General features: G+C 27.5%; 1 protein-coding gene across 1 annotated transcript in view; it reads right to left on the bottom strand.

Moving 5' to 3' along the window:
• LOC100202133 (tyrosine-protein kinase receptor Tie-1) overlaps positions 1-25,274 on the bottom strand; it is a 108,490-nt gene that overhangs the window by 71,430 nt on the left and 11,786 nt on the right. The window contains exon 2 of the mRNA XM_065808185.1: positions 3,153-3,185. The gene's annotated coding sequence lies outside the window, so the exon portion shown is untranslated. The remainder of the gene's footprint in view (positions 1-3,152; positions 3,186-25,274) is intronic.

Genomic DNA, 25,274 nt, shown 5'->3' with positions numbered 1-25,274 from the left:
CTATTTTTACAACAAAATAATACGTCAAAATATAAAGCTTACTAAATTGGATAATCTTATTGCCCGAAAGAAAAAGCTAAAATATTTCATAATTAACTAAACCAATTTTATTTAATTTTAATATTTTTAATTATATTATAAAAAGTAGTATAAACAATTTAATTAAATAAAAATAAATAAATAAAAATAAATATTACCAAAAAAAAAAGGAATAAATATATTTAGCTACTATGCATAGTAAAGTATTACTGAACAGTAGACCTCAAAAAGTTAATGTTTGTTTATAAGTTTTCTTTTTAAATATTTAGTTTATTTTGTATTTTAGAGGTTGTCGATGTATTTTAAAGGTCCTCGACTTCCCTTTGTCTTCTGCGAGTTTCTTTATAACTAGATAGTATTATTATAACATATTAATATATAATTCCATATTGTGATGCAACAGACTTGTGCATATTTTTTAAATGCATGGGTTAATAGCCAGCACTTTATATTATAAACTACGAATATTTAAATTTATTATTTTAACTCAATGTTAAATGCGCATGCGATAAACCGCATGGTTAACGCTCTTTAGATATTATAATATGTGTAATGGACTTTTATAAAAATTGCAGACATATAAATATTACTTGTTTATGAAATATATAACAATGATTGTTATAGAAAAAAAAAAAGTCCTTTTTTTAAGATTATTTATAACTTTCTTTCAAAAAAATTGTACTAACATACATTTTAAAGTTTACTATTGATTTTAAAAAGGCCTTCAATATTTTTTTCACCAAAACAAAAAAAAAAAATAAATAAACATCCTAATTTTTTCCCATTCTCTAAGGTCCAAATAGGCTAATATTACCAAAAAAACACTTTTTGTTCCAGTAAAAGTGATAGCTGTAAAGTTTCATTTTTCAAAAAAAAGTGCAATTTTTTTGTGAAAAAAGTCTCTTAAAAACATTTATTTATAGTTTAAGAAGTTATTCCCTGGCGATCAGTATGAGGTTCTTTATTGTGATGCCCAATAAGCTGTCTCTAACAAAGTTCTGGGCCAATAGGATAATCTTTTTTGCGCAGCCATTGGCACATTCAATTAGCTTCAAAAACCTGTTAAATATGTAAAATGTCTCTTAGTAGCTTCGCTTAATCCGACATTTTAATTCCCCAACATGAATCTCAGATATCCTACCAGCTCATTAAGCTCCTACTAGCTCAATAAGCTCCTACAAGCATGAATCACAATCTATTGAAACCACGCTTAGTAAGCTCCATTAAGCTGCTAACAACTGGTAGCTTTGGTTTCCCATATGAAACTGCTCAGACAAATTAAAATGTGCCATTTTTATCATCTTTCCCGCCCCCCTCCCCCAAAAAAAAAGCAATTGATAATATAATTTAACTATTTATGGAAGGCTCCAGGTTGAGGAAAATGAAATAGTGGTACATCTCCTAAGAATTAAAAGACAACTAGTTCACATAGTTTCTTGTAGTCCCCGTGTTAAATATCCTCGGTTAATGGCCTCTTGAGGAACTTCAGGGCCTCCTTTTTAATGTTGTTTAAAAACAACCTAACTTATTACCCATTCTAATCAAACCTGATGTGCTCCGTCTTATTCACCTCGTTCAGAGTGACCAGCCCTTATATAATCTGACATATTTTTTTTTATTGTTATTTAGGTGCCCCAAGAAGACCTAACGGTCTTGTCACAGAGCACCGCGGAAGTGCATTTAACCAGGAAGTTCACGCCTCCTTCCTTACCACGACGCGAAAATATGGTCCCATTTTCATCAATAAGATCCTCCACAAAATGAGAAATGTGTACCTCCAACATGTGTTACCTGCAGATAAATCAGAACAGGGAAGGTTGTGAAGATGGTAAAAACTCCATAAAAGAACTTCAGTGTTGGAGTATTGAAAGCAGTAATGTAAAGAATTTTAAAATAGTCATTTATAAAGTTGCATATTTGAGGCTTTGCAGTCCTGAGAAGCTGATTAAAATATTCTATCAATCAGCTACCCATGACAGCTGATTGGTTGAATACTTTATAGGAAGCAGTAGCTTTCTGGTATGAGTGTCTTCCTCTTTTTTTTCTATATTTGCGTCTATTTTGACATGACAACCAACGTAAGCCACAAAACTGAACTTTTTAATTTACCAAAGATAACTTAAATCAGCATGTGACATATTTTTTTTGTAAGAGATCTATACGTTTATAAACATATAAGGCTCAGGTTATGTTTAAAAATTAGGCGCATGATAATAATTTTGTTGAGTGTTACTTTAAATCAGGCATGTTTATGAGCAAAAATATTTATATATAAGTATTGATGATTTTTTTCTTGACCACAAGGACTTCGACAATGCACACGGCTTTGTGAGCTTAAGAATTTATATGTAGGAGATCGAGGTTCGAAACGAGCTTTGGGCATATTTTCGCGTCACGGTAAGGAAGGAGGCGTGAACTTCCTGGTTAAATGCACTTCCGCGGTGCTCTGTAACAAGACCGTTAGAACTTCTTGGGGTACCTAAAATAAGAAAAAATAAAAAATAAATAATTAAGAATAATTATGAGCCTCTTAAAGTATTTTAAATAAGCGTAACTAAGCCTTTCACAAAAATCCAATATTAAAATAAAATAAAAGGATACATTTCACTAATAATAATATTATTCACCTTTCTATTCAACATTAAATGTTTAAAAAAACAAAAAAATGAGAAAAATGTCCTAAGAAATTAAATTAACAACAAAACAACATTCATTCTTAAAAGATTTAATTTTTTTAAATTTTACATAAATTACTTTTTGACAACTTATTTTGTTTTTTTGGTTATTAATAGCCTCAGTGGACTTCAGAGAATGGCAAAAACTTGAGAAATGTCTTAAAAAAAGAAAACCTCTTTCTGGTACACCCTTTTGGTAGGCGTAATTTAGAGCTTTTGGTAAAGCTCTAAATTATGCATGTTTTTGAGCAAAAGTCTAATAATACCGGAATTCTTAAAGGTGTTTCCTTGATGTATGAAAACCATTTGATAAAGTTGTTTATTCTTTTAGAGCAAAGTAAAAATATTTATATATCAAATTCGAAAAAAGTTATTTATTGTTATTTATGAATATTTGCAAATTATTTTATAAGTTTAAAAAAATATAAATCAACATACTATCGTTTGGCTTAGACATGGAGGCTAAAAGATCTAAAAAAAAAATAAATAATAATAAAATTATTATAACAAATATTATTATTATTTTGTTGCTGTTATTTTTCTTATCAGTATTATTATTATTATTAACATTTTTATTATCTTTTTAATGTAATAACAAATGAAATTAAACATAAAATAATTTAAATGGTATTATTACATTAAAATTACATTAAAAATTTATTATTATACTATTTATTATTTATACTATTACATTAAAAAAAAAAAAAAAAAACAAAGAGATAAAGTCTCAAAATTTTAGTATCTGTAGGTGAAAAAACATTTAGTGTGATTACTTAAATACATAAACAAAAAATTAAACTTTATGTATTAAAAAAAAAAAAAAGTGCGGGGAATTCTTATAAGTATCCCTGAAACACTAATGACTTCATTAGTTTGTTTATTGTTGCTTTATTATCATCTGATTGCGAATATTACTACGAATATCAACCTATTATATATATATATATATAAATATATATATATATATATATATATATATATATATATATATATATATATATATATATATATATATATATATATATATATATATATATATATATATATATATATGCAAGCCATTGGTAATTAGAACAGGTGGCTGGCTTACAAGTTCAAGCGGCTGGATAGCTAGCTAGCCACTAAAAAAAAACACAAAAATATCTGCGGCTGGCTTATAAAGAATGAGGCTGGCTAGCCGGCTGAAAGTGAAAAATATCCTCTCTTGTTATTAGTTATTACTAAATTTATATTACACCCCTAAATTATTCACAGCAAATTAATGTTTTCGTGTATAAAAATAATCATATTCATATTAGTTGGGTCCAGTAAACTTCTGCGAGAATTAACCATCAATTCAGCAGTTGAAAACATGGATTCTACTGCTACACTACTTGATGGAATACATAAATATTCATTCGCCAAACGTGCCAGATAGGGAAATTTTTTATGGTTATTTTTCCAAAACACCACAGGATCTTTTTCTTCTTCTGTTGGCAGACAATTAACATAATTATTTACTTCCCCTGCTAGTGTTTGATGTTTACTTTGATCATGATTTGGTAGCGTAGTTTTTATTTCTAGAAGCAGTAATTTCTTCGTAGTTGGATGATTTTCTAAAACATAATGATTTTAATTATACATCATAATGGTTTTAATTGAACAACATAAACATTTAATTGAACAACATTTTTGGTCAATTGAATGTTTATTTAATATTTGATTAATTAAAATTACTTTTATTATTTAACATTTTTATTTTATTTATATCATAACTTTTATCTATTTAGCTTACCATCTTATTTTATATTATTAAGCTTACCATCTTTTAGTAGTTTATTGTCATTTTTATCAACTGCATTGTTAATTGCTGAATTTGAATTTGAACTTTCTGTAAAACTTGGTAAAGTCTCTAAAAGTATATCAGTTGCATCATTATTTGGAAAGATGGATTTAACTGCTGGATCTAACAAACATGATAATTTGGCTGTTTTTGACAGTTTCAGACGTTGTTCTAATTTTGGGCTACAAGCTAATTTAAGCTTTTTTATCACAGGTAAATCGTTAGAAGATACCTGGAGGAGTGATGCAACTTTATGCTTGACCAATGGCAAAATAGAGAGAGAGAGTTACCCCCACTCACAACTTCTGTCAAGTTTTGAAATGGTTTAAGGAACTTTACAAGTTTGCTTAATAATTTTAGATTAAATTCATCTAGACACAATTCTCTTTTTCCAATTTTTTTTTAAAGTTTTTTTACACCATTATATAACTGTTCAATAGACTCTGTCATAAAAAGTGCACTGTTCCATCGACTACATACTTGGAGTTTTAAACTTTTATGTTGTTTAGATTTGTATTTTGAGTTCTTTTCAAATAGTTTATCATATTTTTCATATTCATCCTTACTATCTACAACAACCGGATTGTCATTTGGGTTAAATTGATTCTCATTCGATATTAGTTTAATTGGGAATCGTTCATCAAGATTAACAAGTTCTTTTACTTCAGCAATTTTTCGTAATTTATTATAAACATCTGCATCATCATTTGTACACAAAAATTCGTTAATTAGAACAGTAGATTTGAAGCTCAAACATCTAACAATATTTTGACATTTCTTGAGCAATTTTAAGACTTCGGAACATTTGTTAAGACCATCAGAAACCAGAAGTAAATTCAGCACATGAGCTAAGCAATGTTGTGGCTCTTCACAACCCAGTAGACTAGAAATCTTCATCATATTTGCAGCACCATCGTAAACATTATGCAAATGTAACTCTCCATAGTGCTTGCTAAACATATTTTTAACAACATTCTTCATAAAATCTGCAATATTTTCTGCTGTGTGGTTTTCCAGTGGTGTACAAGCAAAAGTAAAAATTTTTCTATCCCATTCACTGGTTATTACTGAACACTTTACACATATATATGACAGTTTTTTGTATTTATCTGTCCAGCCATCAAAGAGTAAAGAAGCAGCAATGGAATATTTTAAAACATCTTTGACACTGCTTTTGACAGCTTTGAACATATCAATTAAAGCCCCGCATGCCAAAGATGAGCGTGATGAAGTGACTATACCTAAATTTTTCTCTTTTTTATAAAAAGAACTGGTTTTATAAAAAGAAAAAAATTTACCTAAATTTTTTTCTTTTTATAAAACCAGTTCTTTCAAAAAGATTAAAAGATAGCAAATCGGTACAAAACAAAGTGCAATGTCACGAGTAATTTCAAATTTTGCTTTCGATGATGAACCGCTAACGCTGCACCAATTTTTTAAGATGTTGTTATTTTTTTCTTCAGTAGATACTTTATCAGTAATAATTTTGTGTACTAAAAACAAATGATTTTTCATGTTTCCACTTGATGTAGAACGTTTTACTGAATAAATTTTTGAAAAATGGGCAGGCTTTTTATTTTCTAATTTAACTTTTTCAATTTCCAAACATGGTTTGCAATAATAATTGCTTTCATCGAGATTTTGACCATCTTCAGCTACTAATTCTCCATCATAATTCTAAACAAGTGAAGCACATTTTTTTTTAAAGGTGCTGCACAATCTTATCTTCAAATATTTTATTGATGAGTTTTCATTTGGTTTGCGACAAGATAATGATGTATTATTTATTGATCTTTTCATATTAAATCTCTAATTACCAAAATGTAAATGTACCTGGAAGAAAAGGAAATTTCTTTTATATGCAGTTTGCTCCTAATGCGACGATAAATAAGAAATTTTTGTCATCAAATTATAAACCGAGTCAAACCATAAAAATAAAAATTATTATATTGCCATGGTCAAACGAAAAATAAGCGCAAAAATGAAGTAAGCACAACAAAATTCATAAAAATCAGAGAAAAAAAAAAGGATTAAGCTAACATTATAGTTTTAAAAAACAAAAACTGACCATTTCAGCTGTATTTTAGCGGCGGCTGCATTTTGAATAAAATAGCGGCAATTAGTGGCTATTAATAAAAAACTGGCGGTAGTTGGATATTAACTAAATTGGCTGCAGCGGATGAATAGAGGCGGCGGCTACCAAGTCTATATATATATATATATATATATATATATATATATATATATATATATATATATATATACATATATATATATACATATATGTATATATATACAATTTGCAACCAAAACATATATTATATTAATACTCGTAAATAAGGTAGTGTAACTTCCCATATCTACCAAAAACCACATTATTATAATTTAATATTCACAGACAACCGCTAAAAGTTTTCTAGAAGCGTGGAAGCGTGGAATTCACAAAAAAAAAAAAAAAAAAATTAAGAGATGATGAAAAATTGTAACACGAATCGCATAAACTTTTTCAAAGTTGATAAAATCAAAATGATCCACTTCCAAGTTTTAACTTTTGCACTAATGCTGTTCTCTTGAATCATACAATTAAACCAGTCGGTAAATACAAAAATATTTTTCTTAATCTAGACACCAATAAATCACTTGGAATAGATGGTGTCAATGTCGTAGGAAGATTTGTAAATGTTTGAAATAACCAACTTTTAAACAAAAAGAGTATTCCATTTTTTTTACGTTCATAAGAATGACGAAAAGTTTCTTCACAAAAAAAACTTATTGTGATAAGAGAATGGGAACAAAAAAAGCCAAAGAATAACGCCCCCACATTTTGAGGGGCGCAATTCTCTACATGGTCATAAAAACTGAACGCTGAATAATTTAAACATAAAATTTGAAATCTGTTGTTGAGTTTATATTTGTAAAAAAATAAATAGTTTAACTTATTGCTCTCCCGTTTAGGGTAGGGGGAGGGGCCTAAGATTTTAGGGTTTTTTGTTCCAATTCTGCTATCACAGTATTTTGTTTTTGTTAAGAACCTTTTCGTCATAATATGAACGTAAAAAAATTTCTCTGATTGTAAATAAAAATAAATAAATGAATTATCGCACAAATGTAAACTGCTCTAACGTTAATAGTACAAGGATTGAATTAAGTGAACGTAAAATGCCATATCTGTAAAAAATCTGGTCTTCAAAATTTTAGTTTATGTATAACTGTGTACTTTATGTGTACTGTAGATGACGCAGTTCTGTGGCAGTTTCGTAGTTCGAGAGAAATGGAGAGACTTCAACGGAATTCCTTTAAAGTTTTTGAAAAATATCATTCATAGCCACATAAGCTATGCGAATGCGGCTTGAGATAGTGTCAATAAAAGTAAATTAGAACCTCTTCATCGCCAACAGAAACATACCGCACGTCTTAATAATTTTAAAGAACGTTTTTTACATGCTAAGCCTCTTTTTATTGAAATGAATATTTTAAATATATTTCAACTAAATATTTTTAATGTACTGTGTTTTATGTTTAAATGTAAAACTCGTATAGCTCCGGTTTCTTTTCACAATTTATATTCCTTAAAAGAAAAATATAAATACAATTTACGAAATGATAGTTTCCTTCTTCAACAAGTTTGCAAAACCAATTTAGGCAAGTTTTGTATTTCTTTTCGAGGGGCGTTTCTATGGAACTATATAGTTTTAAAACATTTTGATTTCTCTAGACTGGAATTTTTTCGCATTTAAAAGGAAATTAAAAAATATCATACTCTCTATTGAAAACATACTTATATATTTTTAAATTTAATTATTTTGATTTATTTATAATATTTTTACAAATTCTTATCTAAAAAATATTTATTTGACTATATACATTAGTGGCCATAGGAATGGACACCCCTGTAATTTTTACCATTTTTCTTAGAAAAGTTGACACATCATGCATTTGGTGGATTTAATTATTTATTTTTATATTTAAATCACGTCATATATTATTTGGTCTATTATAGGAAATTGCAAATTTTAATTGTTTATATCAATTTTAAACATAATTATGGATTATTATTGTTAATTGGTGTCAAAAAGGAGTCATTGCTCTGCTAATGTGTTTCTCTTGTAAAAGGTGTTATTTTTGTGCTTTTGTGACAATTTGTCTATTTATTGTGATGCCTAATAATTAATTACGTTATTAATTAATATTTTTATCCATAAATCTTTTAAGCTATAAATACAAGATCATTGTTTTGTTGTCATTTAGTTGAGTTTCAACAATTGCTTGTGAAAAGTCGACTGTGCTCTTGAAGATTTAGTGTGTTTTTTAAAATTGTACTTTTATTGACAATGGCGAGAGAATTGGTCACCTACAAAGCAATTCGAAGCTGTTACATTACGTAGAGAAGGTTATTCGTACATGGAAATTGCCAAAAAGTTGAAAAATGGAGCAACAAAATCTGGAGTGAGGAAGGTGTGCAAAAGGTTTAAGGCAACCAATACCTTCAAAAATATGCCAAAAAATTAAAAAATTAAGAATTAACTGCCAACGATGACAGGATGATAATGAGGCTTGCACTTAAAAACCAACTTAAGAGCAACTTCAGCTGAAATTAAAAATGATTTAGAGGCCACCATAGTTTCGGTTAGTTCAAGAACAATTTGCCGAAGGCTTTTCGAAAATGGTTTAAAAGCAAGAAGACCCAGAAAAAAAATATATTTAAACAAAAAGCAACAAAATAATTGTTTGATTTAGGCAAAAGAATACAAGGAGTGGACAAAGGAAAACTGGGCAAGAGTTATTTGGAGTGATGAAAGCAAGGTTTCCATTTTTGGAAGTGATGGAATCAATTATGTGAGAAGAAGGCCCGGTGAAGATCTTTTACCTGAGTGCACATTGGTTACAATGCAGCATTCCATAAGTGTAATGGTATGGGGATGCATGACCAGAGATGATGTGGGTTGTATCCACATTGTGGATGGTATTTTAAACGCCAAAAAATAACAAGGAAACATATTAGAAGCCTAATTACTCCCATCGATTGAAGATATGTTTGAGGGCAAAATAGAAACCTGTGTGTTCCAGCAGGACAGTGCTACATGCCACACCGCAAAAACTGTCAAAAATTGGTTTAAAGCCAAAAAGATAAACGTTTTGAAGTGGCCTGGAAACAGTCCGGACCTGAATCTGATAGAAAACCTGTGGTCTTGACTGAAAAAACTTGTAAGGAAGGAAAAACCTGGGAACAAGCAACAATTCATAGAGGCCATGATCAAATCCTGGTTTCACGTGATCACCACTGAAGATTTGGGCAATTTATTGGACTTAATGCCCTGTAGGATTGCTTCAGGAATAAAAAATAATGGATATCCAACAAAATATTAGGTTTTTTTTTTTTATAAGCCATTTTTTTAATAACATGCTTTGTAAGCTGTAAAACGTAAATTTACAATAATTTGCCACTTTGTCATTAAGTTGTTATATTTTTACATTAAAATTGTAATTTTTAATCAAAACTTTAGTTTTTTTTTAATCTAAACACATCAAAAAATAAAATCAATATAGAAAACCCCATAAATATGGTTATTTTCTTTTAAAAAACACACCAAAGTGAAGTTTTCTTTTATTTTGAAGGGGTTCATTTCCAATGGTCATTTCCATATTCATTTCCAATGGCCACTAGTGTACTTGCATATATAAATTTTGTTTTGATAATTTTATTTTTGTGTATCATGTTAATTTAATTTATACAGTTTATACCTATCAAGTCTTGTATTTTAAGTATTTATATAAAATGTTAATTAAAAAAAAATGCGACGTCAATGTTTGCAATGAACTTTTTAATATTAAAATTTAACTTTAATAACAAACAAAAAATGAAAATATTAAGTTAATTTATCTGTAAGGTAAGTGTAATTAAACATTAGCTGATTATCAGAGCTAAGTTATTTAATTTAAATGAATTTAAAGCAATTAACGGAGTATTAACAGGTGACGAATGGTGCAGCAACAGAGGAAGAAGGTATTATAATTTCAATGGTCACTACGACCACGTAATAATTAAGATAGGTGAAATCGCCATCATAGAGATGACAATTTGTCACGAAATTGCGGGCCGCCAAGAAACTGAATCCGATATTGAAGCAGAAACGGAAACTAATAGAAAGACTGAAGGAGAATTGCCAATTAATTATTCGGAGGAAAAGATTGAATATGAAGAAAATATCGAAAAAATTCTAAAGAAACTTCGAATACTAATTTAGAAATAATCATTGTTTTGATATGAAGTTCTAAAAGAAATATATACAAAAATTACAGATCTTTGGATGACAAAGGACTGCTGATAGATAACCGCACTAAATGGAACAGTGTTTTTGAGATGATATAAAGTTTTTTGGGTTTTTATTTTACAGCATAAGAAGGTGTAAAAAAAGTCACCCGAGGAACTAAACTGCCTAAACATGTTAAATAACATTGACTCGGTTAGTTGAAATCCCTGTCTGAACTATTGGAAGTTAGTGCTGCTGCAACAGTTTCCTTGGAAACTCAAAATAAAACAGTTTTGGAGTGTGACATTGTTATGGAAATCTTAGTTAGCAAATCGAAGATTGTGGAGACTGACATTAATTATACATTTGGATAGGCGTAAATCTCTGTTTAAAAATATTAAAAACGTTATGTTGATATTCGATTTTTATAAAAATAAAAACTACACACTTTTTCTCGCTTCGAAAAAAGATTTCAAGTTTCTACTGCAAAATTATTTGATCATATATTTGCAACAAAAGAAAACAGTCTCCGAGCAAAATTAAATGATTGCGCTTAATGGCAAACAAGGTGAACCATCGCAATCAACATCCTTTTTTTATCAAAATTCAAAAAGCTGTGAATCAAAATCAATTAACAGTTAAGTAAATCAAGACTTTTACCAATCAGTTTAAAGAATATGAAGCAACCGGTGTGAAATCTGAAGAAATTTTGAAATTTGAACCAACCCTCCACAGAAATCAAGCCATTCATTAAATAAAACATGTTCGTTAAGGAATTGTGATTAAAAAAATACTTAAGTGCTAAGAAACAAAAAAATAAAAAATTTTTTTAACTTATTATGAATCATAAACTAAAATAGATTATTTTAAAAAAATACAAGAACAATATTTAATTATCAATTTAATAGTTTTTATCTTATAAAAAAAGTTTTTTTTTTCTTTATTTCTATCGACGCTGTTTTTTTTGATTTGGATCCTTTGATTGTAATATCAAAGTTGTTCTGAATCACAAATCTTTATCCTTAGCTTATGTTGTTTCTTTATTTTTTTTTTTTTTTTTTTTGTTCTTAAAGTTCTTATAGTGCTCCATAAATTCCATAATGTCATATCACAGAGCACCGCAGTGCATTACCGCTCTTTCTGATAATCTTACTTGTAAAAAGACAATTCATAGTGATAATGCAACTATTTATTCTAATTTTAACTAAAAGTTATCAACTTTTGGTCGCTTAGAAAAGTTTCCAATCTTAAAAAAAGTGGTTAGTGAATTTTAACTGAAAGAAAAAGCTGTATACTACTAGTCATCTTCAAAAATAGTGTTGTTTATTCTGAAGAATGGTATTACTCTTACTACTGAGTCCTACTGACTCATCACAGAAAACATATATTGAAATAAAAAAAAAGCAAAAAATAAAAACACGTAACCTGCAATGTTAACATTAGTTAAAGTTTAAAGTTTGTCTATAGGTTTTGTTGCAGAACAAAAAGGTGTAACTTCTGTAATACAATAAATTTTCAACTCGGTAACTAAAGATAAACTGAAGTTTATTCAAAATATAATTTCATTTTTAAAACGTCATATAAGTTAGAAGTATTGTTAACAAAATGTTAAGTGGTAATTACACTAATTTTATGAAAATACAACAATAAACAAACAAGGAGTGCTGGTGAATTGACAGGCAATAATTTTATTTAAAAAAAAATCTCGTTCGCATACATGAATAAAAAAATTATATAAATGTAAAATTATAAAAATTATATAAATGTAAAATTATAAATTATAAAAATGTATAACTTTCAGCTTATCTTTAGTTACCGTGTTGAAAAGTTGTGATATTACATATTGATTAAATATATATATATATATATATAAGTTGTTTAATTATATATATAATTAAACAACTTTAAAATGTATTTTACACAATAGAGTGCTCAATGCTCTTAAAAGAACAGAGCAATTATACATTAGTGTATTAGTAAAAAATCACTTAACAAAAACCTTTTCTATTTTACACTTCATCAACGAAGATTCATCTGAAATTTTCTGATGAATATTTGTTGATGAAACACAGTGTAAAATGGAAAAAATTTTTGCCAAGTGATTTTCTACTAATATATATATATATATATATATATATATATATATATATATATATATATATATATATATATATATATATATATATATATATATATATATATATATATATATATATATATATATATATATATATATATATATATATTTAGATATAAGATACCACGCACAACGGATATAAGAAATATATACAATGGATGAAACATAAACATAAATATAAACAGTAAAATTTATAAACCTTATAAGTAAAACCTTATAGTGTTTTCTTATCTTACCATCATAAATGTTTATAATAATAATCATTAAAATAACATAAAATCATCAAAAAAGAACCTTAACATATTAAAAATCGGCATAAATAATGGTCTCTATATTTGAATAAACTGTGTCAATGTGTGTACTAAACCAAAGTAAAAATAAAAATCATTGAAAATGAAACTTATAGAGAACTATATTAACTTAAAAAGTGATTAACTTGGGTAGAAAGAAAGAATAAATGTGGTTAAATTGAGTACAGTTAGCAGTTTAACTAGTTATATGAATCTTAAAAAAATACTATGGTTAAGAAAAACATTAAGATTGTAAATGAAGACTTATATGGTGCCAAAAATAACATAATGACAATAAAACGTCTAATAAAAACAAAAATCTTAAAAATTTGATTTGCTAACTAAACGTTTTATGGAGTTGTATAACTAATTTAAATATTTTAGAACTATACATTTGACGAGATACTATATCATTACATTGCCGTACTAATGTTAAATTATTAAATGACTAGTTGATCTGACCCGTAAATACTTTGTAAGTCTATTCTACACTAAACTTTTCTATGCTGTTTCCTGATATATATATCCTAACATTCCGGACCCATAAAATACGGGTCATTACCAAACATACCATTTCTATATTTAGCTTTTAAGAGATTTATAAATGGGTTTCTTTTTCTGTAGACTGTAAAACACCAGTTTACAAACTAATCTTCTTTTATTACAATGTTTAAATTAATTCTTATCATCATTACTTCTTCTCATGCAACTTTAAAAAAAACATCACAAGTCTTCTAACTGTCTCACAGAACACAACCTGAATCACCAAAATGAGGGTTTACTATAGGTATATATATATACATACATATATATGTATATATATATATATATATATATATATATATATATATATATATATATATATATATATATATATATATATATATATATATATATATATATATGCATATATATATACATCTATCTCATGCTGTTGATTATAGATAGATATATATCTATATTTATATCTATATCTATATATATATTTATATATTTATATATATATATATATATATATATGTATATATATATATATATATATATATATATATATATATATATATATGCATATATATATATATATATATATATCTATATATATATCTATACCTATATCTATATATATGTATATATATATATATATATATATATATATATATATATATATATATATATATATATATATATACTATATATATATCTATATATATATATATATATATATATATATCTATATCTATACATATATATATATATATATATATATATATATATATATTTATATATATATCTATATCTATACATATATATATATATATGTATATATATATATATATATATATATATATATATATATATATATATATATATATATATATATATATATATATATATATATATATATATATAAATATATATATATATATATATATATATATATATATATATATAAATATATATATATATATATATATATATATATATATATATATATGTATTTATATACATATATCTCATGCTGTTGACTTAGGTGAGCAGACTGACGTCATACTGAAATAGCTTGCTGCCTCAATACATATATCGACTGACAAATAGTCTGACTTGCATCTGAGTTTATATTTATATATATATATATATATATATATATATATATATATATATATATATTTATATATGTTTACTTCAAATTAAAGTCGTGCCTTTTTATATAAATAGTAACTAAACTTTATAATAAAAGCGTAGAATTGTCCCCGTAAATAACGATAACTAATTTGATTTAAAATATATAAATAAATGTGACGATATTGAGCATTATTATTGTTGTTATATTATGGTTTCATCTTATTGGTTTAGTTAATAAGATGTTAAATAGCAATAATTCAATTATTGTCATTTATCCTTTGACTCCACAACAGTTTTAATAACTTGTTAATCATTGTGTAACAAAAAACAAATGGACAAAGCTCTACGATCAGCACAATTCGAATCACCTCCAAACACACCATCAAGTAACGAAAAACTTTTTAAAATTTTTTAGATGTGTTACCACAAAAAAACATTGACAAACTTAGAATTCTAACTAATTTTCTTGCTGATCAGATTTTTGAGTACATTCAAGCACTTAAAATACTTGCCAAAGATTGTAATTTTTAAGCAGTTACTCAATTATAATATCAAGAAGAAGCAATTCGTGACTTCTTTTTCAGTGGTATAGCTTCTAATGAAATCAAACACCAACTTCTCAAAAATTGAGATATGAAACTAGAGGTTATGTTGGACAAGGCTTGAACTTGCGAATCTTCAGTTTACCAAAAATCTACTTTTGCAGCATCTGTTTCTAATGATAATACAAAATTTTTACCACATCTGCTGCAGTTCCTAACAGTATCAACTCCTCTAAAAAAAAGTTTGCTTCTTTTGTGGAAACACTGTGCATCCTAGATATAAAATGTCCAGGTTATTGTTTTCTATTATCGCAGGACTTCTTAATGAAAATGGCAGACCAGTTATATCGATATGAGCTAACACATCCCCTTATTGAAAAAGAGACATGTGCTGTTATTATAGAACCTGTTTGTATGAGTGTCCTCTACTAACTGGGAAGCATTTAAGCTTTTAATTGATCAACAATCTGTAATGTTTATGTTTAATAAGAATAATGCGAGTAAAATCAATAATGATATAATATATATACGGCGTCTTAAGCTTTCTTGTTACAGCTCTGACACTGTTTATCGAAAAGGAATAGTTAATATTGCACCTGATACTTTTAATTGTATGTACTCTTCAGCAATGAGCTTGTCTACTCAATATCTTTACACAAATCGTTATGCCACCCTGGTATTACCAGAATAATTGCTTCTCGCAACCTATTATTCATTGTATACGTTTTGAATTCTGTTATAAGCAACTGTCAAATCTACTGCACACCTGTTACAAGAACCATCAGAGACTGTACACCAATTTCACACTTAAGACTCACCTACAGTTAACTTGGAAACACCGAATTTATGCTCATCGGAGCAATCTACTTCATACTTGTTACAAAATCTACTGCATGCCAGGTAAAAACTTAAGACTCACCTACAGTTAAGTAGGAAACAGCGAATCTATGCTCATCGGAACAATCTACTCTACACCTGTTACAAGAACGAGATAAGACTGCACACCAGTTACAAAAACTAGATGAGACTGTGTCATTGGATCTTCCTACAACATCCAGTGATTCTCGAACTGCCATGTCCAACAAGGTTAAACATGATGTTTTACCAAGACAATCAACTTGAAGTGCACGGCTCCAAATTGGTTACATCTTTAAACAATTAACTACTTAAAACTTAATGCCGGGGAGAATGTGATGAAATTTAACATTGTTATTGTTGTTATATTAATTTTCTTCTTATTGCTTTAGTTAGTAAAAAGTCAAAAATTAATAATTCCCTTATTTTCATTTATTCTTCGAGTCCACAACAAGCTAAAACAATCTTTTAAATAATTTTATGCAGAATAATAACTGCTTAATTTAATTTAATAAGCTAGTTTATGTAGGTTAAATATTTGGCTTGAAATATTCAACTAAAAACAACAGTTTACTACATAGTTTATCTGCGTCCCGTAAATAGCAGTGGAATTGCCCACTAACATAATATATATATATATATATATATATATATATATATATATATATATATATATATATATATATATATATATATATATACATATATATATATATATATATATATATATATATATATATATATATATATATATATATATATACATATATATATATATATATATATATATATATATATATATATATATATATATATATATATATATATATATATATATATATATATATATATATATATATATATATATGTATATATATATATATATATATATATATATATATATATATATATATATATATATATATATATATATATATATATATATGTCATATGATATATATATATCATATAAGAATAGTTATATCAACTATCGGCACTCCTACTTATGGAACTTTGAGCTACTTAGTAAAGAAAAAACAACGTGTCTTAAACAGAAACCAAACATATCTGAAAAATTTATTTGCTTTTATGAGTAAAGCAAATTCATTGGAGATTGAAAAAAACGAGGTTCATGTTTCATTTAATGTAATAAACTTGTATCTATCAATACCACTAAAGGAAGCCACTTTAAGTATTATAAACCAATTAAATAAAGATGATTCCCACAAATATTATAAATATACGAAGCTTACTATATCTGTAACAAGACAACTCATAAGGCTGTGTTTACAAAGTTGTTAATTCCTGTGGAACAACGAAATCCATGAGCTTGAGAATTCTGGTTCTATAAGTCTTTCATTTATGGTCGTACTTGCAGAATCATTTTTACAACATTATGAACAAAAAGCTTTCAAAATTGCAATGGTAGTAAATCCACCTCTTGACCTAAAATCCTATCTAATATTTGTCGAAGATAGTCACACTAGATTTTTCAACAGTCAAGAAGCAGAACATTTCCTAACTATCTTAAACAAAAAATACCCTGCGATACATTATATTATTAAAACTGAAAGCAAAAATTGAACTCTAAACTTCATTGATTTAACCATAATAAATAACAATAAAGGAAAATATGAGTTTAAATTTGACAGAAAGGAAGCCAGTAAAAATATTTAGATTAAACCTCATTAAAATCATGACCCTAAGATTCTAAATGCGATTTTTAAAGGTTACGTTCACATGGCCTATTCTATATGCAGTAATTTACATTTACAAGACGAGAATAATTTCCTTATTGAAATGTTTAATGAAAATGGGTACAACATATGCCAACTTAAACGGATTGCAAACTTAATTGGAAATAAACGCTCCGTAAAAATCAACAATAATCAATCAGACTCTCTTAACCTCCCTAATGTATCGATACCATGGATATCATCACTATCCCCGAAACTAAGGAAAATATTTTGGAAACCTGGCTATAGAGTAGTCTTCAAATCAAATCCAAATTTAAAAACATTACTAACATCAAAAAACAAAACTAAACTGCCCCATAATAGGCAACCCGGAACTTATTTGATTGAATGCAAATGTTCAAAGAATTACGTAGGCAAATTAAGACTCGAACTCAGCAACCTCTAAAAAGTTTAAAGGAAGCGACACATTAGCAGACTGCAATAGCCACCCATATTAAGTTTTGCTCACAAGAAAAAAAATAGGAAAACGTAAAAACAATTAAAGTTGAAACAAAAAAAATTGAGGTTCCAATGTTCATCTTTACATGGCGGAATTAATTTGGATAACGGGCAGTTTGGAAAAATAAATTTTGGATTCCATTTTTTACATTTTTGCGTAAGCAAGAAAAAAGCCATTCAACTGCTGACGTCAGTTTATTTTAAACTGTTTCTAACGTTACAAAAAAAATTTGGAATATTTTTTTTTACGAGTTGCTGATGCTGGTAACTATGATCAGGCAAAAAATTAAAAAATTATTAATTGTATAATGAGAATTCGTATTAATTGATGTTTTCTTACTAATATATATATATATATATATATATATATATATATATATATATATATATATATATATATATATATATATATATATATATATATATATATATATATATATATATATATATATATATATATATATATATATATATATATATATATATATATATATATATATATATATATATATATATATAACAATAATTTTAAGTATATTCTATAAAATAGAGTGCTCAATGATCTTAAAAGAACAAAGCAACAAGATAGAAGATAGATAGTAGTATTCGATATATATGTATATACATATACATTTATATCGAATATGTAAACATTTAAGAATGCCTAAGATATATATATATATATATATATATATATATATATATATATATATATATATATATATATATATATATATATATATATATATATATATATATATAGTGCTACTGTATATATATATCCATATCAATAGCAGATTAAAAAATTAAAAAAAAAAACAGGAAAATATCAAGTTGAATTACTTTTTAAGTAATTTGTTTAATTTATTGTTCCGAGGGAGTTAAAATATTATGGGAAGTTAATTTGTTTAGCCGACAGGGGTTAATTTATTTCAAGGGGAATTAATCTGTTTTGAAATATATTAACTTCTTGGGTAAATATTTACCCAACGGGAGTTAATTTATTATGGTGGTTAACTTATTTCATGACACCTTCAAAGACCAAAACTATCAATCAATGTACTCATTATAGGCATTATTATATAGCACTCATTATATGTTCTACTTATTTGTCATTATGTGTAAGTAAACAATTATAAGTTAAAATGAATTAAAATTAAAAGTTGTTCTTATCTTTTTAGTTGCGCTTTTGTGATTTCAGTTCTAGTTCTAGAGTTCCTTCGTGACGTGGAGACGCTGGAACAGATTAAAAATATATCTTTCATACATTTTGTTATATCTCTGTTTTTATGACTTGGCAACTCATTTAATTATCTCCTAATAATGGTACAGCTCTTAAACTCATTTTTATGGTTCTGAGGCCATCTGGTTGTCAAATTTCGCAAAGTCTGTGGCAGCTGATTAAATCAATAGCTATAAAATATGGTAACAGTGCCATGTTGCGAATGGATTGCGTTTCTATTCGGATTTTTTATGTGCACTGTAAATGCTAGATTTTGAGCCTTTTGTTACGGCGCAGAGTTTATTAAAAGTAATGAGGCAATTGTTTGTACCATTAAATAGTATTCTGAGTACTCTTTGTGCTTAAAGTCTAGTTCTTTAACAGTTTAAAAAATGACTAAAGAATCAAAAACAAAAAAAAACACATCAAAACCCTCCGTCGTCAAAAAATTCCCGAAATTTATAAATCATTAATATTCGTGGTTATTGAAGTAACTTTTCTTCTGTAGAGTCTTATCTCTTGCAAAGTTCACTATAGCTATTATATTTTTTTGAGACTAATTTAAGGTTCAGTTGTTTCTTCTTTTGATCTTAGTGTTAATGGTTATCTTTCTTTAGTCCGTGAAGACTGCAATAATCACATGTTTGGCCTGAACATTTACATTCGTAAGAATTCCCTTATATGTAAGGAAACTAGATTTGAATCTACAGACTATTATTTTATGTGCTTTCTCCTAGCACCACTTCACTCTATCAACTTTCTTATGCCTCTACATCGCTCTCCTTTATCTCAGGATTGCATTCTTTTTGTTTTTATTTGTGATCAAAATGACCAAGGCCTTTCATTGTTGTATGTGACTTTAATTCTCATCACTCTGAATAATTTTTTAGTGTCGGTGATTCTGTAGGTGTTAAAGCCCATAACCTTTCCTTTATTCAACCTCTAACACAAATAGTCAACATTCCAACTCGCTTTTTAGACAATCTGAGTCATTTACATTCTCTACTCTATTTGTATCTTGTTTCTGACCCTAGTCAGTGCTCAGATTCTCCACATTCATCCTTAGATGCTTCTGATTACGGTTTGATTTCTTTAAAATATCATTTTTTTTCACCATATGAATAGTTGTAAGAGGTGCGATGATTTATCATTGCACCTTTTACAACTAATTGAACAAATAATTATCATTGCACCTTAAAGCTGACTGGGAGTCTCTCCATGATTTTCATGTTATGGCCTTGGCTAGAAATCTTTCATTAGGCTAACATAGAACCTTTTTATCTTTCTTGATAATTCCAATTCCGGTCTCAATCTTCTCTATGGTTTTCCTCTCATTGTACTGCTGAAATTTGCAATCGTAACAATTACTTTCTTATCTATTGCAAAAAAAATTCTCAAGGAAACAAACTTCTGTTTAATGTTGCTAAGAACCATTGTTAAAAGGTTTTTTTCAACCCCAGTGCCCGATATTCTTAGGTTACAAAATTTAGTATTTCATCTCAAAAATTAGGCTTCCGAACTTTCATGAGAGTCTTTTACAGTGACTATAATCAAAGGGATATTTGTTATTTTTCCCTTTTTCATGGTTCAGATTTTTTTTACCTTACCTCAAAGCAAAGCTCAGAAGTTTGCTAAAAACTTTTTATCAATCTCATCTCTTGATTTCACTAACACATCCTACCTGATATAACAAAAAAAAAGGTTGATGGGTATTGTGGTTACAGAAATAGGAGTGATATTCGTATCGCTCCTTTTTCTGTATCTAAAATGATTTCCTGTTTAGACTCTTATACAGCTTGTGGTCCGGATAACATACCTGTTATAGTCGTTCAGAAGTGTACTTCGGCGCTGTCGACTATACTTTCGAATTTATTTAAATGCTTTTCACAGTCTTGTTTTCCAGTCTACCAGAAAGTCGCATCTATTATCCTTATTTTAAAAGTTTTGGAGAGCAATCTGACTCGTCTAACCACCAATCCTTTATTTTTCTTACTATTGTTAGCAAGATTTTTGGGTCTTTAGTTAACAAACACTTAATCTATCGTCTTGAATACTGTTGATTTTTTAACGGTAATAACTGATGATCATTATTGTGCACTAGATAAATGTGAAAAGACAGAGGCTATTACTCCCAATATTTCAAAAGCCTTTGATAAATTTTGGCTACTCAACGCCGTAAGTGCAAGTTCTCAAACTTTTTTGTCTTGTTTGTTCTCGGTGATGACAAACATATTTTTTTTCCGGTCTGCAACATTTGTTTTTTAAACAATATATGTTAAGTTCTCAAAGATATGTTAAGTTGAAAAAATATCTATATATATTGTTTAAAATTCAACATATCTTTTGCGATGGAGTAAGAAAATATGTATACATATTTTCTACAAAAAAAAATAAAAAATATATATATATTCAAATAAAATATATATATTAATCTTTGGTAATTTAAAGACCGGAATTTTAGTTGAATAGTTTTATGGCATTATAAAACAGGGGTGGTTCACATCACAGTAATGTTTAAATTTTGAGCTTAGACTTTTAAATAAACCTTAAAAGGTTTAACTTTAAAAGTCTAACTAGTCGTATGTCAATTTGTGTGTTCTTCACACTCATATTAATAAAAACTTTCATATAAAATGGAAAAAACAGATTTTAAACTTGAAATAACTAATTTTTTTCAACCTTTAATATGTTTGCAGAAATATGATTGGTTAGAAATTAAACACATAACTTAAAACTCGTTTGAAAAAGTTGTTTTCTCAATTTAATGTTTTATCTTCATTGAGAGCAGTTCCATTTTATACCAAAATATGGCTCATCAACTATAAAGCAAAATTTTATATCTAAACTAAAGTAATTTTAAAAAAATTTAACTTTGTTTGATTTTAGACAAACTAAAGCGCTAGGAGAAAAAAAAAATTTAAAAAAATAAATTATTTGGGCTAAAAAAATGTAGTGAAACATAACCTTTTTATAAAAACGCAAAATTCGTGTATTTTCCAGTACATGCATTAACGGCGTTGAGTAGCTGGTCTTTTTCTATAAGCTCTGTTTTTTCGGTGTACCAGGTAATTTTGTTAAGATGATTTAATCCTTACTTTGCAATTTTAGTATAAAATTTTCCTCAATCGGCAGCATTCTTTTTTATTTTCTGTAACTTCAGTGGTTCCTCAAGGTTTTATCTTTGAACCCTCTACTTTTTTAAATAACAATAACGATCTCATAGAAATTCTTTTATTTTTGTTTTGATAAGTAGCCAACACTATCTGATTGCATGGAGGGGCATTTAAGTTTGATAAAGATCTTACTTGTGCTACAGCATGGTGCTCTCAGTTGCTTACAAAATTTAACTAAATTTAAATAAAACTCAAAGTTTTTTTGAGCTAATTGTTACGCAACCAATTAGATCTTCCTGTGTTTATGAACAGTACTTTACTCAATGAGTCATCTACCCTTTGTCTTCTAGGATTATATCCAATTTTTTATAAAAACCATATATCAAATTAGTAAAATTAGCCTCTGGTAAGTTTTCATCCCTTTATCGTGCTTGTGACTTTTAACATTCTTATTTGATGTTTAATAAAAGAAAATCTACAATCAAGGCATATATTTGTGATAAAAGGCATATATATTTGATAAAAGGCATACATATGTGATAAAGGCATATATATGTGATACAAGCTGACAAAGACATTTTAAAAAAAGTTTTACTAAAATTGTTTTACGGAACTAACATTTAAATATGTTTATTTCATTCCATGAGAAATTTTAAAAAGGAAAGTCTAAAGTGAAATGTTAGAATTAACTTAATTAATTAATTGTTTCAGATAGTTGCATAATGCAATCACGAAAATAACTAGGCATTTTGTTTTTAACTATCAACATTATTACAATCTGTCCCCAGAAATTAAATATTACAATTATAAATGGCATTTACTATTGGATAAATTTGCATAATCCGATAGCAATAATAAATTTACAGCCACTCTTTATATTCTAAATATAATTTTATTATTTTTCTTTTAGATCAAGAACCATAAGGTTAGGAAATATTTAAAAGAAAAAGTTGTTCTAAAAAGTTTGCTAAGCTGAGAGTGATTTAAAAAAAAAGTTATTTATTAAAATCAAACTGCGAGCAAACGATGTCTTTTTCTTAATACAGATTTATACACTAGTATAAAAGTGGTTTGTAAGCAAGTAAGTTTTGAAAATTGCAATTGGTGAGATAAAACTAATAGATGAAATTGGTAGGTGCATACCTCAATAAAAATGCTGACTTCAGTATGCCATAAATCAGATGCTTTTAAAGAGTATTTATAAAAGATCTAATATCCTTGATAGTATAGTACTTGTTAAATGACAACTAGATCGTTTCAAGTTGCTGAAAATCTTGTTAATAATGGAGAATATTTTGATAGCCAAGTTGGCATGGTAGAGTTCACAAAAATATTTTGCTTGCTTTAAATAAAACATGTGTTTAAAATAAGAAAACCTGATTTGTTTTATTAACATTTTTTTGAGTCATGATTGAATTTTTTTCTAAAGCCTCGGAACTTCGTTATTTCTTTTTATTTTCAAAATTTTCTAAAAATTAGTAAATTAGTATTTAAGTTGTAAATAAAACATTTTACTCAAATACAAAGTTTTTGACACTTTTTTCATGTTTTGAAGTAAATTACTTTTCAACCTCTAAAAAAAAGGTAGGGAAGAGTTGTCATAAATGGAAGAGCGCATAGTGGGCCACAAAAATAAGTTGCAGTTCCATGCATTATAACTAGAGATGGACCGAAGCTTTGGCTTCGGCTTCTGCACGCCGAAGCTTCGGCACTTTTGCCAAAGTCAGGTTTTTTTTTGCCCAATCATTGGCTTCAGCGAAATTTTTTTAAGTTTCTAAGCTATAGCCTGGAATCTTTAATTACGTAAAAATATTTTTTGGTATGTCACAGTATACTGTGACAAACCAAATATGATATAAATGAAACCCGCTCCGGGTCTTGGGTTGTGGCAAGGTTGTGCGCACTCAAGGGCGACAAGTTTTTTAGGGTGGCAAAAAACGGAACGAGAACAGTAAGAAAAAAGTTACTTTAGTTGAAACACATTGATTTTTTATTTTGATTTTTATATTCACTAAATTAAAACTGATTTAAACTGAGATGGATCAAGCAGATTTTTTAAGTTTTACTAGTGATGGTTGGACCTGTCAGATCACAATTCAATCGTATTACAGTTTAACTGCTAGATTTGTGACCCACGAACTTATAGTTAACCATGTCATCTTACAAGTTACACACTTCCCTGAGTCGCACACAGGGCACAATATAAGCAAGTTCATAAATGAAGCGTTACAAACATGGAAAATTCCCCATGAAAAGATTCATGCAGTTTTAACTGATAATGCAGCCAATGTAATGGCTGCCATTAAAGAGTCAAATTTGGGCGATAAAAATCTGCCATGTCTGATACATACTTTACAACTTTGTATTCAGAAAAAGATCTTTAGAGAATAAGGAACAAAAAGTGATGCAACTGCTGTTTTTCGAGCATTAGCAGGACATTTCCACCATTCATCCAGTGCTGTGACTAAACTAAAGGAAACTCAAAGTCAATTAAAGTTGTTAGAGCACAA

The sequence above is a fragment of the Hydra vulgaris genome, chromosome 10 (assembly GCF_038396675.1).
Source record: "Hydra vulgaris chromosome 10, alternate assembly HydraT2T_AEP".
NCBI classification, from domain to species: Eukaryota; Metazoa; Cnidaria; class Hydrozoa; order Anthoathecata; family Hydridae; genus Hydra; species Hydra vulgaris.
The sequence above is the reverse complement of the archived record's forward strand: the minus strand, read 5'-3'. Positions and strand labels throughout refer to the sequence as shown.